This window comes from Leptodactylus fuscus, chromosome 1, assembly GCF_031893055.1.
Source record: "Leptodactylus fuscus isolate aLepFus1 chromosome 1, aLepFus1.hap2, whole genome shotgun sequence".
Classification (NCBI taxonomy): domain Eukaryota; kingdom Metazoa; phylum Chordata; class Amphibia; order Anura; family Leptodactylidae; genus Leptodactylus; species Leptodactylus fuscus.
Genome location: NC_134265.1, coordinates 2,453,494 through 2,472,178, shown reverse-complemented (window position 1 = coordinate 2,472,178; position 18,685 = coordinate 2,453,494). Strand labels below are relative to the sequence as shown.

The window sequence follows — 18,685 nt, the reverse complement described above, 5'->3', positions numbered from 1 at the left end:
CATACAGTCTCATGTAAATACATCCCTCCTCCCCCTCACATACAGTCTCATGTAAATACATCCCTCCTCCCCCTCACATACAGTCCCATGTAAATACGTCACTCCCCATTTCCTCCCCCTCCCTGCAGCTACTTCCGGATCTATGTCCCGCCCTTTCACATGACGTCACGGCTCCTCCCCCACATGCTCTCGGCTCTGTGTCACGTGTTCCTGTCTCTCTTCGGTTCTTGCTCTTCTGCCGGTACCGGCTCCGCTGCCCCCGGTGAGATTTCTTCACTTCAGGACACAAACTCCTCAGACAGGTGTGAGCACGGTGCTGTATGTGACTATAGTATGTAATATGTGTAGTGAGGAGATCATCCGTATACCGTGTGCTTACATATGTGCTCTATAGGGGTCTGTATATTATATATACCGCCAGTTACTGTATATCCCCCTGTCATGTATAGTATAGTATATATACCGCCAGTTACTGTATATCCCCCTGTCATGTATAGTATAGTATAGATACTACCAGTTACTGTATATCCTCCTGTCATGTATAGTATAGTATAGATACTGCCAGTTACTGTATATCCCCTGTCATGTATAGTATAGTATAGATACCGCCAGTTACTGTATATCCCTCTGTCATGTATAGTATAGTATAGATACTGCCAGTTACTGTATATCCCCCTGTCATGTATAGTATAGTATAGATACTGCCAGTTACTGTATATCCCCTGTCATGTATAGTATAGTATAGATACCGCCAGTTACTGTATATCCCTCTGTCATGTATAGTATAGTATAGATACTGCCAGTTACTGTATATCCCCCTGTCATGTATAGTATAGTATAGATACTACCAGTTACTGTATATCCCCCTGTCATGTATAGTATAGTATAGATACTGCCAGTTACTGTATATCCCCTGTCATGTATAGTATAGTATAGATACCGCCAGTTACTGTATATCCCTCTGTCATGTATAGTATAGTATAGATACTGCCAGTTACTGTATATCCCCCTGTCATGTATAGTATAGTATAGATACTGCCAGTTACTGTATATCCCCCTGTCATGTATAGTATAGATACTGCCAGTTACTGTATATCCTCCTGTCATGTATAGTATAGTATAGATACTACCAGTTACTGTATATCCCCCTGTCATGTATAGTATAGTATAGATACTGCCAGTTACTGTATATCCCCCTGTCATGTATAGTATAGTATAGATACTGCCAGTTACTGTATATCCCCCTGTCATGTATAGTATAGTATAGATACTGCCAGTTACTGTATATCCCCCTGTCATGTATAGTATAGTATAGTATATATACTGCCAGTTACTGTATATCCCCCTGTCATGTATAGTATAGTATAGATACTACCAGTTACTGTATATCCCCCTGTCATGTATAGTATAGTATAGATACTACCAGTTACTGTATATCCCCCTGTCATGTATAGTATAGTATAGATACTGCCAGTTACTGTATATCCCCTGTCATGTATAGTATAGTATAGATACCGCCAGTTACTGTATATCCCTCTGTCATGTATAGTATAGTATAGATACTGCCAGTTACTGTATATCCCCCTGTCATGTATAGTATAGTATAGATACTGCCAGTTACTGTATATCCCCCTGTCATGTATAGTATAGTATAGATACTACCAGTTACTGTATATCCCCCTGTCATGTATAGTATAGTATAGATACCGCCAGTTACTGTATATCCCCCTGTCATGTATAGTATAGTATAGATACCGCCAGTTACTGTATATCCCCCTGTCATGTATAGTATAGTATAGATACTGCCAGTTACTGTATATCCCCCTGTCATGTATAGTATAGATACTGCCAGTTACTGTATATCCCCTGTCATGTATAGTATAGTATAGATACTGCCAGTTACTATATATCCTCCTGTCATGTATAGTATAGTATAGATACTACCAGTTACTGTATATCCTCCTGTCATGTATAGTATAGTATAGATGCTACCAGTTACTGTATATCCCCTGTCATGTATAGTATAGTATAGATACTGCCAGTTACTGTATATCCCCCTGTCATGTATAGTATAGTATAGTATAGATACCGCCAGTTACTGTATATCCTCCTGTCATGTATAGTATAGTATAGATACTGCCAGTTACTGTATATCCCCCTGTCATGTATAGTATAGTATAGATACTACCAGTTACTGTATATCCCCCTGTCATGTATAGTATAGATGCTACCAGTTACTGTATATCCCCTGTCATGTATAGTATAGTATAGATACTGCCAGTTACTGTATATCCCCCTGTCATGTATAGTATAGTATAGATACTGCCAGTTACTGTATATCCCCCTGTCATGTATAGTATAGTATAGATACTGCCAGTTACTGTATATCCCCCTGTCATGTATAGTATAGTATAGATACTGCCAGTTACTGTATATCCCCCTGTCATGTATAGTATAGTATAGTATAGATACCGCCAGTTACTGTATATCCTCCTGTCATGTATAGTATAGTATAGATACTACCAGTTACTGTATATCCCCCTGTCATGTATAGTATAGTATAGATACTACCAGTTACTGTATATCCCCTGTCATGTATAGTATAGTATAGATACTACCAGTTACTGTATATCCCCCTGTCATGTATAGTATAGTATAGATACTGCCAGTTACTGTATATCCCCCTGTCATGTATAGTATAGTATATATACTACCAGTTACTGTATATCCCCCTGTCATGTATAGTATAGTATAGACACTGCCAGTTACTGTATATCCCCTGTCATGTATAGTATAGTATAGATACTGCCAGTTACTGTATATCCCCCTGTCATGTATAGTATAGTATAGATACTGCCAGTTACTGTATATCCCCCTGTCATGTATAGTATAGTATAGTATAGATACCGCCAGTTACTGTATATCCTCCTGTCATGTATAGTATAGTATAGATACTACCAGTTACTGTATATCCCCCTGTCATGTATAGTATAGTATAGATACTACCAGTTACTGTATATCCCCTGTCATGTATAGTATAGTATAGATACTACCAGTTACTGTATATCCCCCTGTCATGTATAGTATAGTATAGATACTGCCAGTTACTGTATATCCCCCTGTCATGTATAGTATAGTATATATACTACCAGTTACTGTATATCCCCCTGTCATGTATAGTATAGTATAGACACTGCCAGTTACTGTATATCCCCTGTCATGTATAGTATAGTATAGATACTACCAGTTACTGTATATCCCCCTGTCATGTATAGTATAGTATAGATACTGCCAGTTACTGTATATCCTCTTGTCATGTATAGTATAGTATAGATACTGCCAGTTACTGTATATCCTCCTGTCATGTATATTATAGTATAGATACTGCCAGTTACTGTATATCCCCCTGTCATGTATAGTATAGTATAGATACTACCAGTTACTGTATATCCCCCTGTCATGTATAGTATAGTATAGATACTGCCAGTTACTGTATATCCTCCTGTCATGTATAGTATAGATACTGCCAGTTACTGTATATCCCCCTGTCATGTATAGTATAGTATAGATACTACCAGTTACTGTATATCCTCCTGTCATGTATAGTATAGTATAGATACCGCTAGTTACTGTATATCCTCCTGTCATGTATAGTATAGTATAGATACTGTCAGTTACTGTATATCCTCCTGTCATGTATAGTATAGTATAGATACTACCAGTTACTGTATATCCCCCTGTCATGTATAGTATAGTATAGATACTACCAGTTACTGTATATCCTCCTGTCATGTATAGTATAGTATAGATACTGCCAGTTACTGTATATCCCCTGTCATGTATAGTATAGTATAGATACCGCCAGTTACTGTATATCCCCCTGTCATGTATAGTATAGTATAGATACTGCCAGTTACTGTATATCCCCCTGTCATGTATAGTATAGTATAGATACTGCCAGTTACTGTATATCCTCCTGTCATGTATAGTATAGTATAGATACTGCCAGTTACTGTATATCCCCCTGTCATGTATAGTATAGTATAGATACTGCCAGTTACTGTATATCCCCCTGTCATGTATAGTATAGTATAGATACTGCCAGTTACTGTATATCCCCCTGTCATGTATAGTATAGTATAGATACTGCCAGTTACTGTATATCCCCCTGTCATGTATAGTATAGTATAGATACTGCCAGTTACTGTATATCCCCCTGTCATGTATAGTATAGATACCGCCAGTTACTGTATATCCCCCTGTCATGTATAGTATAGTATAGATACTGCCAGTTACTGTATATCCTCCTGTCATGTATAGTATAGTATAGATACTACCAGTTACTGTATATCCCCCTGTCATGTATAGTATAGTATAGATACTGCCAGTTACTGTATATCCCCTGTCATGTATAGTATAGTATAGATACTGCCAGTTACTGTATATCCCCTGTCATGTATAGTATAGTATAGATACTGCCAGTTACTGTATATCCCCTGTCATGTATAGTATAGTATAGATACTACCAGTTACTGTATATCCTCCTGTCATGTATAGTATAGTATAGATACCGCCAGTTACTGTATATCCTCCTGTCATGTATAGTATAGTATAGATACTACCAGTTACTGTATATCTTCCTGTCATGTATAGTATAGATACTGCCAGTTACTGTATATCCCCTGTCATGTATAGTATAGTATAGATACCGCCAGTTACTGTATATCCCCCTGTCATGTATAGTATAGTATAGATACTGCCAGTTACTGTATATCCCCCTGTCATGTATAGTATAGTATAGATACTACCAGTTACTGTATATCCTCCTGTCATGTATAGTATAGATACTACCAGTTACTGTATATCCCCCTGTCATGTATAGTATAGTATAGATACTGCCAGTTACTGTATATCCCCCTGTCATGTATAGTATAGTATAGATACTACCAGTTACTGTATATCCCCCTGTCATGTATAGTATAGTATAGATACTACCAGTTACTGTATATCCTCCTGTCATGTATAGTATAGTATAGATACTACCAGTTACTGTATATCTTCCTGTCATGTATAGTATAGTATAGATACTGCCAGTTACTGTATATCCCCTGTCATGTATAGTATAGTATAGATACCGCCAGTTACTGTATATCCCCCTGTCATGTATAGTATAGTATAGATACTGCCAGTTACTGTATATCCCCCTGTCATGTATAGTATAGTATAGATACTGCCAGTTACTGTATATCCCCCTGTCATGTATAGTATAGTATAGATACTGCCAGTTACTGTATATCCCCCTGTCATGTATAGTATAGTATAGATACTGCCAGTTACTGTATATCCCCTGTCATGTATAGTATAGTATAGATACTGCCAGTTACTGTATATCCCGCTGTCATGTATAGTATAGTATAGATACTGCCAGTTACTGTATATCCCCTGTCATGTATAGTATAGTATAGATACCGCCAGTTACTGTATATCCCCCTGTCATGTATAGTATAGTATAGATACTGCCAGTTACTGTATATCCTCCTGTCATGTATAGTATAGTATAGATACTGCCAGTTACTGTATATCCCCCTGTCATGTATAGTATAGTATAGATACCGCCAGTTACTGTATATCCCCTGTCATGTATAGTATAGTATAGATACTACCAGTTACTGTATATCCCCTGTCATGTATAGTATAGTATAGATACCGCCAGTTACTGTATATCCTCCTGTCATGTATAGTATAGTATAGATACTACCAGTTACTGTATATCTTCCTGTCATGTATAGTATAGATACTGCCAGTTACTGTATATCCCCTGTCATGTATAGTATAGTATAGATACCGCCAGTTACTGTATATCCCCCTGTCATGTATAGTATAGTATAGATACTGCCAGTTACTGTATATCCCCCTGTCATGTATAGTATAGTATAGATACTGCCAGTTACTGTATATCCCCCTGTCATGTATAGTATAGTATAGATACTACCAGTTACTGTATATCCCCCTGTCATGTATAGTATAGTATAGATACTACCAGTTACTGTATATCCTCCTGTCATGTATAGTATAGTATAGATACTACCAGTTACTGTATATCCTCCTGTCATGTATAGTATAGTATAGATACTGCCAGTTACTGTATATCCCCTGTCATGTATAGTATAGTATAGATACTGCCAGTTACTGTATATCCCCTGTCATGTATAGTATAGTATAGATACCGCCAGTTACTGTATATCCCCCTGTCATGTATAGTATAGTATAGATACTGCCAGTTACTGTATATCCCCCTGTCATGTATAGTATAGTATAGATACTGCCAGTTACTGTATATCCCCCTGTCATGTATAGTATAGTATAGATACTGCCAGTTACTGTATATCCCCTGTCATGTATAGTATAGTATAGATACTGCCAGTTACTGTATATCCCCCTGTCATGTATAGTATAGTATAGATACCGCCAGTTACTGTATATCCCCCTGTCATGTATAGTATAGTATAGATACTGCCAGTTACTGTATATCCTCCTGTCATGTATAGTATAGTATAGATACTACCAGTTACTGTATATCCCCCTGTCATGTATAGTATAGTATAGATACTGCCAGTTACTGTATATCCCCTGTCATGTATAGTATAGTATAGATACTGCCAGTTACTGTATATCCCCTGTCATGTATAGTATAGATACTACCAGTTACTGTATATCCTCCTGTCATGTATAGTATAGTATAGATACCGCCAGTTACTGTATATCCTCCTGTCATGTATAGTATAGTATAGATACTACCAGTTACTGTATATCTTCCTGTCATGTATAGTATAGATACTGCCAGTTACTGTATATCCCCTGTCATGTATAGTATAGTATAGATACCGCCAGTTACTGTATATCCCCCTGTCATGTATAGTATAGTATAGATACTGCCAGTTACTGTATATCCCCCTGTCATGTATAGTATAGATACTGCCAGTTACTGTATATCCCCCTGTCATGTATAGTATAGTATAGATACTACCAGTTACTGTATATCCTCCTGTCATGTATAGTATAGATACTACCAGTTACTGTATATCCCCCTGTCATGTATAGTATAGTATAGATACTACCAGTTACTGTATATCCTCCTGTCATGTATAGTATAGTATAGATACTACCAGTTACTGTATATCTTCCTGTCATGTATAGTATAGTATAGATACTGCCAGTTACTGTATATCCCCTGTCATGTATAGTATAGTATAGATACCGCCAGTTACTGTATATCCCCCTGTCATGTATAGTATAGTATAGATACTGCCAGTTACTGTATATCCCCTGTCATGTATAGTATAGTATAGATACTGCCAGTTACTGTATATCCTCCTGTCATGTATAGTATAGTATAGATACTGCCAGTTACTGTATATCCCCTGTCATGTATAGTATAGTATAGATACCGCCAGTTACTGTATATCCCCCTGTCATGTATAGTATAGTATAGATACCGCCAGTTACTGTATATCCCCCTGTCATGTATAGTATAGTATAGATACCGCCAGTTACTGTATATCCCCCTGTCATGTATAGTATAGTATAGATACCGCCAGTTACTGTATATCCCTCTGTCATGTATAGTATAGTATAGATACTGCCAGTTACTGTATATCCCCCTGTCATGTATAGTATAGTATAGATACCGCCAGTTACTGTATATCCCCCTGTCATGTATAGTATAGTATAGATACTGCCAGTTACTGTATATCCTCCTGTCATGTATAGTATAGTATAGATACTGCCAGTTACTGTATATCCCCCTGTCATGTATAGTATAGTATAGATACTACCAGTTACTGTATATCCCCCTGTCATGTATAGTATAGTATAGATACTGCCAGTTACTGTATATCCCCCTGTCATGTATAGTATAGTATAGATACCGCCAGTTACTGTATATCCTCCTGTCATGTATAGTATAGATACTACCAGTTACTGTATATCCCCCTGTCATGTATAGTATAGTATAGTATAGATACTACCAGTTACTGTATATCCCCCTGTCATGTATAGTATAGATACCGCCAGTTACTGTATATCCTCCTGTCATGTATAGTATAGATACTGCCAGTTACTGTATATCCTCCTGTCATGTATAGTATAGTATAGATACTGCCAGTTACTGTATATCCCCCTGTCATGTATAGTATAGATACTGCCAGTTACTGTATATCCTCCTGTCATGTATAGTATAGTATAGTATAGATACCGCCAGTTACTGTATATCCCCTGTCATGTATAGTATAGATACTGCCAGTTACTGTATATCCCCCTGTCATGTATAGTATAGTATAGATACTGCCAGTTACTGTATATCCCCCTGTCATGTATAGTATAGTATAGATACTGCCAGTTACTGTATATCCCCCTGTCATATATAGTATAGTATAGATACTGCCAGTTACTGTATATCCTCCTGTCATGTATAGTATAGATACTGCCAGTTACTGTATATCCCCCTGTCATGTATAGTATAGTATAGATACTACCAGTTACCGTATATCCTCCTGTCATGTATAGTATAGTATAGATACTGCCAGTTACTGTATATCCCCCTGTCATGTATAGTATAGTATAGATACCGCCAGTTACTGTATATCCTCCTGTCATGTATAGTATAGATACTACCAGTTACTGTATATCCCCCTGTCATGTATAGTATAGTATAGTATAGATACTGCCAGTTACTGTATATCCTCCTGTCATGTATAGTATAGATACTACCAGTTACTGTATATCCCCGTCATGTATAGTATAGTATAGATACTGCCAGTTACTGTATATCCCCCTGTCATGTATAGTATAGTATAGATACTGCCAGTTACTGTATATCCTCCTGTCATGTATAGTATAGTATAGATACTACCAGTTACTGTATATCTTCCTGTCATGTATAGTATAGATACTGCCAGTTACTGTATATCCCCTGTCATGTATAGTATAGTATAGATACCGCCAGTTACTGTATATCCCCCTGTCATGTATAGTATAGTATAGATACTGCCAGTTACTGTATATCCCCTGTCATGTATAGTATAGTATAGATACTGCCAGTTACTGTATATCCCCTGTCATGTATAGTATAGTATAGATACCGCCAGTTACTGTATATCCCGCTGTCATGTATAGTATAGATACCGCCAGTTACTGTATATCCCGCTGTCATGTATAGTATAGTATAGATACTGCCAGTTACTGTATATCCTCCTGTCATGTATAGTATAGTATAGATACTGCCAGTTACTGTATATCCCCCTGTCATGTATAGTATAGTATAGATACTGCCAGTTACTGTATATCCCCCTGTCATGTATAGTATAGTATAGATACTGCCAGTTACTGTATATCCCCCTGTCATGTATAGTATAGTATAGATACTGCCAGTTACTGTATATCCCCCTTTCATGTATAGTATAGATACTGCCAGTTACTGTATATCCCCCTGTCATGTATAGTATAGTATAGATACTACCAGTTACTGTATATCCTCCTGTCATGTATAGTATAGATACTACCAGTTACTGTATATCCCCCTGTCATGTATAGTATAGTATAGATACTACCAGTTACTGTATATCCTCCTGTCATGTATAGTATAGTATAGATACTACCAGTTACTGTATATCTTCCTGTCATGTATAGTATAGTATAGATACTGCCAGTTACTGTATATCCCCTGTCATGTATAGTATAGTATAGATACCGCCAGTTACTGTATATCCCCCTGTCATGTATAGTATAGTATAGATACTGCCAGTTACTGTATATCCCCTGTCATGTATAGTATAGTATAGATACTGCCAGTTACTGTATATCCTCCTGTCATGTATAGTATAGTATAGATACTGCCAGTTACTGTATATCCCCTGTCATGTATAGTATAGTATAGATACCGCCAGTTACTGTATATCCCCCTGTCATGTATAGTATAGTATAGATACCGCCAGTTACTGTATATCCCCCTGTCATGTATAGTATAGTATAGATACCGCCAGTTACTGTATATCCCCCTGTCATGTATAGTATAGTATAGATACCGCCAGTTACTGTATATCCCTCTGTCATGTATAGTATAGTATAGATACTGCCAGTTACTGTATATCCCCCTGTCATGTATAGTATAGTATAGATACCGCCAGTTACTGTATATCCCCCTGTCATGTATAGTATAGTATAGATACCGCCAGTTACTGTATATCCCCCTGTCATGTATAGTATAGTATAGATACTGCCAGTTACTGTATATCCTCCTGTCATGTATAGTATAGTATAGATACTGCCAGTTACTGTATATCCCCCTGTCATGTATAGTATAGTATAGATACTACCAGTTACTGTATATCCCCCTGTCATGTATAGTATAGTATAGATACTGCCAGTTACTGTATATCCCCCTGTCATGTATAGTATAGTATAGATACCGCCAGTTACTGTATATCCTCCTGTCATGTATAGTATAGATACTACCAGTTACTGTATATCCCCCTGTCATGTATAGTATAGTATAGTATAGATACTACCAGTTACTGTATATCCCCCTGTCATGTATAGTATAGATACCGCCAGTTACTGTATATCCTCCTGTCATGTATAGTATAGTATAGATACTGCCAGTTACTGTATATCCCCCTGTCATGTATAGTATAGATACTGCCAGTTACTGTATATCCTCCTGTCATGTATAGTATAGTATAGATACTGCCAGTTACTGTATATCCCCCTGTCATGTATAGTATAGTATAGATACCGCCAGTTACTGTATATCCTCCTGTCATGTATAGTATAGATACTACCAGTTACTGTATATCCCCCTGTCATGTATAGTATAGATACCGCCAGTTACTGTATATCCTCCTGTCATGTATAGTATAGTATAGATACTGCCAGTTACTGTATATCCCCTGTCATGTATAGTATAGATACTGCCAGTTACTGTATATCCCCCTGTCATGTATAGTATAGTATAGATACTGCCAGTTACTGTATATCCCCCTGTCATATATAGTATATGTAACGGAGCAAAAGTATACGTCTTCCTCCGGATGGTCTTTTGAATCAACACGGACGCAAGAGGTCGGGAGACAACAGCAATTTATTGTAATCCACAAAGTTAGTAGCCGGCGGCGGTCACATCAACCGTAATAACAATAAGTCCACAGAAGTCACAATCCAATGATAACTTTGGGTTCTTGGTCCTGTAACTAAGTCCTGGCTCTCTGCAGAGCTGTGCACAGGCCGGCTAACTCATACTAACTGCTAGCTATATCTATATACTAAACTGTTACTTCCTCTATCTGTGGGTGGGAAGGGCTGAGTCACAGATCCTTCCCCCCTCACCTATACCAAGGAGAGCAGACTCCCTGTCTCTTTTGAACAATGCACAGTCCAACATCTTCTTGGAGACACTGATCAGATTATCTCCACCCATTGTCCTCACTGGTCCTCACTAGTTAGAGGGATTTGCATACAATGTGCTAACACACTAGACCCGAATCAGCCAACTACACACTGATGTTTACAACAGGTTAGAGAATACATTCCACATGAAATATATATTACACATGGCCTATAGTATAGACTCTAACCATCCCGTGACAGTATAGTATAGATACTGCCAGTTACTGTATATCCTCCTGTCATGTATAGTATAGATACTGCTAGTTACTGTATATCCCCCTGTCATGTATAGTATAGTATAGATACTACCAGTTACCGTATATCCTCCTGTCATGTATAGTATAGTATAGATACTGCCAGTTACTGTATATCCCCCTGTCATGTATAGTATAGTATAGATACCGCCAGTTACTGTATATCCTCCTGTCATGTATAGTATAGATACTACCAGTTACTGTATATCCCCCTGTCATGTATAGTATAGTATAGATACTGCCAGTTACTGTATATCCTCCTGTCATGTATAGTATAGATACTACCAGTTACTGTATATCCCCGTCATGTATAGTATAGTATAGATACTGCCAGTTACTGTATATCCCCCTGTCATGTATAGTATAGTATAGATACTGCCAGTTACTGTATATCCCCCTGTCATGTATAGTATAGTATAGATACTGCCAGTTACTGTATATCCCCCTGTCATGTATAGTATAGTATAGATACTGCCAGTTACTGTATATCCCCCTGTCATGTATAGTATAGTATAGATACTGCCAGTTACTGTATATCCCCCTGTCATGTATAGTATAGTATAGATACTGCCAGTTACTGTATATCCCCCTGTCATGTATAGTATAGTATAGATACTGCCAGTTACTGTATATCCCCCTGTCATGTATAGTATAGTATAGATACTGCCAGTTACTGTATATCCCCCTGTCATGTATAGTATAGTATAGATACCGCCAGTTACTGTATATCCCCTGTCATGTATAGTATAGTATAGATACTGCCAGTTACTGTATATCTCCGTCATGTATAGTATAGATACTGCCAGTTACTGTATATCCTCCTGTCATGTATAGTATAGTATAGATACCGCCAGTTACTGTATATCCCCTGTCATGTATAGTATAGTATAGATACTGTCAGTTACTGTATATGCCCCTGTCATGTATAGTATAGATACTGTCAGTTACTGTATATCCCCCTGTCATGTATAGTATAGTATAGATACCGCCAGTTACTGTATATCCCCTGTCATGTATAGTATAGATACTGCCAGTTACTGTATATCCCCCTGTCATGTATAGTATAGTATAGATACTGCCAGTTACTGTATATCCCCCTGTCATGTATAGTATAGATACTGCCAGTTACTGTATATCCTCCTGTCATGTATAGTATAGTATATATACCGCCAGTTACTGTATATCCCCCTGTCATGTATAGTATAGATACTGCCAGTTACTGTATATCCCCTGTCATGTATAGTATAGATACTGCCAGTTACTGTATATCCCCCTGTCATGTATACTATAGTATAGAGACTGCCAGTTACTGTATATCCCCCTGTCATGTATAGTATAGTATAGATACCGCCAGTTACTGTATATCCCCCTGTCATGTATAGTATAGATACTGCCAGTTACTGTATATCCCCCTGTCATGTATAGTATAGTATAGATACTACCAGTTACTGTATATCCCCCTGTCATGTATAGTATAGTATAGATACTACCAGTTACTGTATATCCCTCTGTCATGTATAGTATAGTATAGATACTGCCAGTTACTGTATATCCCCCTGTCATGTATAGTATAGTATAGATACTGCCAGTTACTGTATATCCCCCTGTCATGTATAGTATAGTATAGATACCGCCAGTTACTGTATATCCCCCTGTCATGTATAGTATAGTATAGATACTGCCAGTTACTGTATATCCCCCTGTCATGTATAGTATAGTATAGATACTGCCAGTTACTGTATATCCCCCTGTCATGTATAGTATAGTATAGATACCGCCAGTTACTGTATATCCCCCTGTCATGTATAGTATAGATACTGCCAGTTACTGTATATCCTCCTGTCATGTATAGTATAGTATAGATACCGCCAGTTACTGTATATCCCTCTGTCATGTATAGTATAGTATAGATACTGCCAGTTACTGTATATCCCCCTGTCATGTATAGTATAGTATAGATACTGCCAGTTACTGTATATCCCTCTGTCATGTATAGTATAGTATAGATACTGCCAGTTACTGTATATCCCCCTGTCATGTATAGTATAGTATAGATACTACCAGTTACTGTATATCCCCCTGTCATGTATAGTATAGTATAGATACTGCCAGTTACTGTATATCCTCCTGTCATGTATAGTATAGTATAGATACTACCAGTTACTGTATATCCCTCTGTCATGTATAGTATAGTATAGATACTGCCAGTTACTGTATATCCCCCTGTCATGTATAGTATAGTATAGATACTGCCACTTACTGTATATCCCCTGTCATGTATAGTATAATATAGATACCGCCAGTTACTGTATATCCTCCTGTCATGTATAGTATATTATATATACCGCCAGTTACTGTATATCCCCCTGTCATGTATAGTATAGTATAGATACTGCCAGTTACTGTATATCCCCCTGTCATGTATAGTATAGTATAGATACTGCCAGTTACTGTATATCCCCCTGTCATGTATAGTATAGTATAGATACCGCCAGTTACTGTATATCCCCCTGTCATGTATAGTATAGTATAGATACCGCCAGTTACTGTATATCCCCCTGTCATGTATAGTATAGTATATATACCGCCAGTTACTGTATATCCCCCTGTCATGTATAGTATAGTATAGATACCGCCAGTTACTGTATATCCCCCTGTCATGTATAGTATAGTATAGATACTGCCAGTTACCGTATATCCTCCTGTCATGTATAGTATAGTATAGACACTGCCAGTTACTGTATATCCCCCTGTCATGTATAGTAAAGATACTGCCAGTTACTGTATATCCCCCTGTCATGTATAGTATAGTATAGTATAGATACTGCCAGTTACTGTATATCCTCCTCTCATGTATAGTATAGTATAGATACTGCCAGTTACTGTATATCCCCTGTCATGTATAGTATAGTATAGATACTGCCAGTTACTGTATATCCTCCTGTCATGTATAGTATAGTATAGTATAGATACTGCCAGTTACTGTATATCCTCCTCTCATGTATAGTATAGTATAGATACTGCCAGTTACTGTATATCCCCTGTCATGTATAGTATAGTATACATACTGCCAGTTACTGTATATCCCCTGTCATGTATAGTATAGTATAGATACTGCCAGTTACTGTATATCCTCCTGTCATGTATAGTATAGTATAGATACTGCCAGTTACTGTATATCCCCTTGTCATGTATAGTATAGTATAGATACTGCCAGTTACTGTATATCCTCCTGTCATGTATAGTATAGTATAGATACTGCCAGTTACTGTATATCCTCCTGTCATGTATAGTATAGTATAGATACTGCCAGTTACTGTATATCCCCCTGTCATGTATAGTATAGTATAGATACTACCAGTTACTGTATATCCTCCTGTCATGTATAGTATAGTATAGATACTGCCAGTTACAGTATATCCTTCTGTCATGTATAGTATAGTATAGATACTGCCAGTTACTGTATATCCCCCTGTCATGTATAGTATAGTATAGATACTGCCAGTTACTGTATATCCCCGTCATGTATAGTATAGTATATATACTGCCAGTTACTGTATATCCCCCTGTCATGTATAGTATAGTATAGATACTGCCAGTTACTGTATATCCCCCTGTCATGTATAGTATAGATACTGCCAGTTACTGTATATCCCCCTGTCATGTATAGTATAGATACTACCAGTTACTGTATATCCCCCTGTCATGTATAGTATAGTATAGATACTGCCAGTTACTGTATATCCCCCTGTCATGTATAGTATAGTATAGATACTGCCAGTTACTGTATATCCCCCTGTCATGTATAGTATAGATACTGCCAGTTACTGTATATCCCCCTGTCATGTATAGTATAGTATAGATACTGCCAGTTACTGTATATCCCGCTGTCATGTATAGTATAGTATAGATACTGCCAGTTACTGTATATCCCCCTGTCATGTATAGTATAGTATAGATACCGCCAGTTACTGTATATCCCCCTGTCATGTATAGTATAGTATAGATACCGCCAGTTACTGTATATCCCCCTGTCATGTATAGTATAGTATAGATACTGCCAGTTACTGTATATCCCCTGTCATGTATAGTATAGTATAGATACTACCAGTTACTGTATATCCCCCTGTCATGTATAGTATAGTATAGATACTACCAGTTACTGTATATCCCCCTGTCATGTATAGTATAGTATAGATACTGCCAGTTACTGTATATCCCCTGTCATGTATAGTATAGTATAGATACTACCAGTTACTGTATATCCCCCTGTCATGTATAGTATAGTATAGATACTGCCAGTTACTGTATATCCCCCTGTCATGTATAGTATAGTATAGATACTGCCAGTTACTGTATATCCCGCTGTCATGTATAGTATAGTATAGATACTGCCAGTTACTGTATATCCCCCTGTCATGTATAGTATAGTATAGATACCGCCAGTTACTGTATATCCCCCTGTCATGTATAGTATAGTATAGATACCGCCAGTTACTGTATATCCTCCTGTCATGTATAGTATAGTATAGATACTACCAGTTACTGTATATCCCCCTGTCATGTATAGTATAGTATAGATACTACCAGTTACTGTATATCCCCCTGTCATGTATAGTATAGTATAGATACTGCCAGTTACTGTATATCCCCTGTCATGTATAGTATAGTATAGATACTACCAGTTACTGTATATCCCCCTGTCATGTATAGTATAGTATAGATACTGCCAGTTACTGTATATCCCCTGTCATGTATAGTATAGTATAGATACTACCAGTTACTGTATATCCTCCTGTCATGTATAGTATAGTATAGATACTGCTAGTTACTGTATATCCCCTGTCATGTATAGTATAGTATAGATACTGCCAGTTACTGTATATCCCCGTCATGTATAGTATAGTATAGATACTGCCAGTTACTGTATATCCCCTGTCATATATAGTATAGTATAGATACCGCTAGTTACTGTATATCCTCCTGTCATGTATAGTATAGATACTGCCAGTTACTGTATATCCCTCTGTCATGTATAGTATAGTATAGATACTGCCAGTTACTGTATATCCTCCTGTCATGTATAGTATAGTATAGATACTGCCACTTACTGTATATCTCCCTGTCATGTATAGTATAGATACTGCCAGTTACTGTATATCCCCCTGTCATGTATAGTATAGTATAGATACTGCCAGTTACTGTATATCCCCCTGTCATGTATAGTATAGTATAGTATAGATACTGCCAGTTACTGTATATCCCCCTGTCATGTATAGTATAGTATAGATACTGCCAGTTACTGTATATCCCCTGTCATGTATAGTATAGATACTGCCAGTTACTGTATATCCCCCTGTCATGTATAGTATAGTATAGATACTACCAGTTACTGTATATCCCCCTGTCATGTATAGTATAGTATAGATACTACCAGTTACTGTATATCCTCCTGTCATGTATAGTATAGATACTGCCAGTTACTGTATATCCCTCTGTCATGTATAGTATAGATACTGCCAGTTACTGTATATCCTCCTGTCATGTATAGTATAGTATAGATACTGCCAGTTACTGTATATCCTCCTGTCATGTATAGTATAGTTTAGATACTGCCAGTTACTGTATATCCCCCTGTCATGTATAGTATAGTATAGATACTGCCAGTTACTGTATATCCTCCTGTCATGTATAGTATAGTATAGATACTGCCAGTTACTGTATATCCTCCTGTCATGTATAGTATAGTATAGATACTGCCAGTTACTGTATATCCCTCTGTCATGTATAGTATAGTATAGATACTACCAGTTACTGTATATCCCCCTGTCATGTATAGTATAGTATAGTATAGATACTACCAGTTACTGTATATCCTCCTGTCATGTATAGTATAGTATAGATACTGCCAGTTACTGTATATCCCCTGTCATGTATAGTATAGTATAGATACTGCCAGTTACTGTATATCCCCTGTCATGTATAGTATAGTATAGATACTGCCAGTTACTGTATATCCCCCTGTCATGTATAGTATAGTATAGATACTGCCAGTTACTGTATATCCCCTGTCATGTATAGTATAGATACTGCCAGTTACTGTATATCCCCCTGTCATGTATAGTATAGTATAGTATAGATACCGCCAGTTACTGTATATCCCCTGTCATGTATAGTATAGATACTGCCAGTTACTGTATATCCCCCTGTCATGTATAGTATAGTATAGATACTGCCAGTTACTGTATATCCTCCTGTCATGTATAGTATAGTATAGATACTGCCAGTTACTGTATATCCCCTGTCATGTATAGTATAGTATAGATACTGCCAGTTACTGTATATCCCCCTGTCATGTATAGTATAGTATAGATACTACCAGTTACTGTATATCCCCCTGTCATGTATAGTATAGTATAGATACTGCCAGTTACTGTATATCCCCCTGTCATGTATAGTATAGTATAGATACTACCGGTTACTGTATATCCTCCTGTCATGTATAGTATAGTATAGATACCGCCAGTTACTGTATATCCCCCTGTCATGTATAGTAAAGTATAGATACTGCCAGTTACTGTATATCCCCCTGTCATGTATAGTATAGTATAGATACCGCCAGTTACTGTATACCCTCCTGTCATGTATAGTATAGTATAGATACTGCCAGTTACTGTATATCCTCCTGTCATGTATAGTATAGTATAGATACTACCAGTTACTGTATATCCTCCTGTCATGTATAGTATAGTATAGATACTGCCAGTTACTGTATATCCTCTTGTCATGTATAGTATAGTATAGATACTACCAGTTACTGTATATCCCCTGTCATGTATAGTATAGTATAGATACTCCAGTTACTGTATATCCCCCTGTCATGTATAGTATAGTATAGATACCGCCAGTTACTGTATATCCCCCTGTCATGTATAGTATAGTATAGATACCGCCAGTTACTGTATATCCCCTGTCATGTATAGTATAGT

General features: G+C 37.2%; 1 protein-coding gene across 2 annotated transcripts in view; it reads left to right on the top strand.

Moving 5' to 3' along the window:
- The first annotated feature begins 212 nt into the window (after nt 1-212).
- The window catches only part of LOC142197102 (methionine synthase reductase-like), a 45,456-nt gene continuing 26,983 nt past the window's right edge, over nt 213-18,685 (top strand). The window contains exon 1 of one of the 2 annotated variants that reach the window (XM_075267172.1): nt 213-302. The gene's annotated coding sequence lies outside the window, so the exon portion shown is untranslated. Of the gene's footprint in view, nt 332-18,685 lie in introns of both variants that reach the window. The other variant, XM_075267180.1, reaches the window with a different exon arrangement.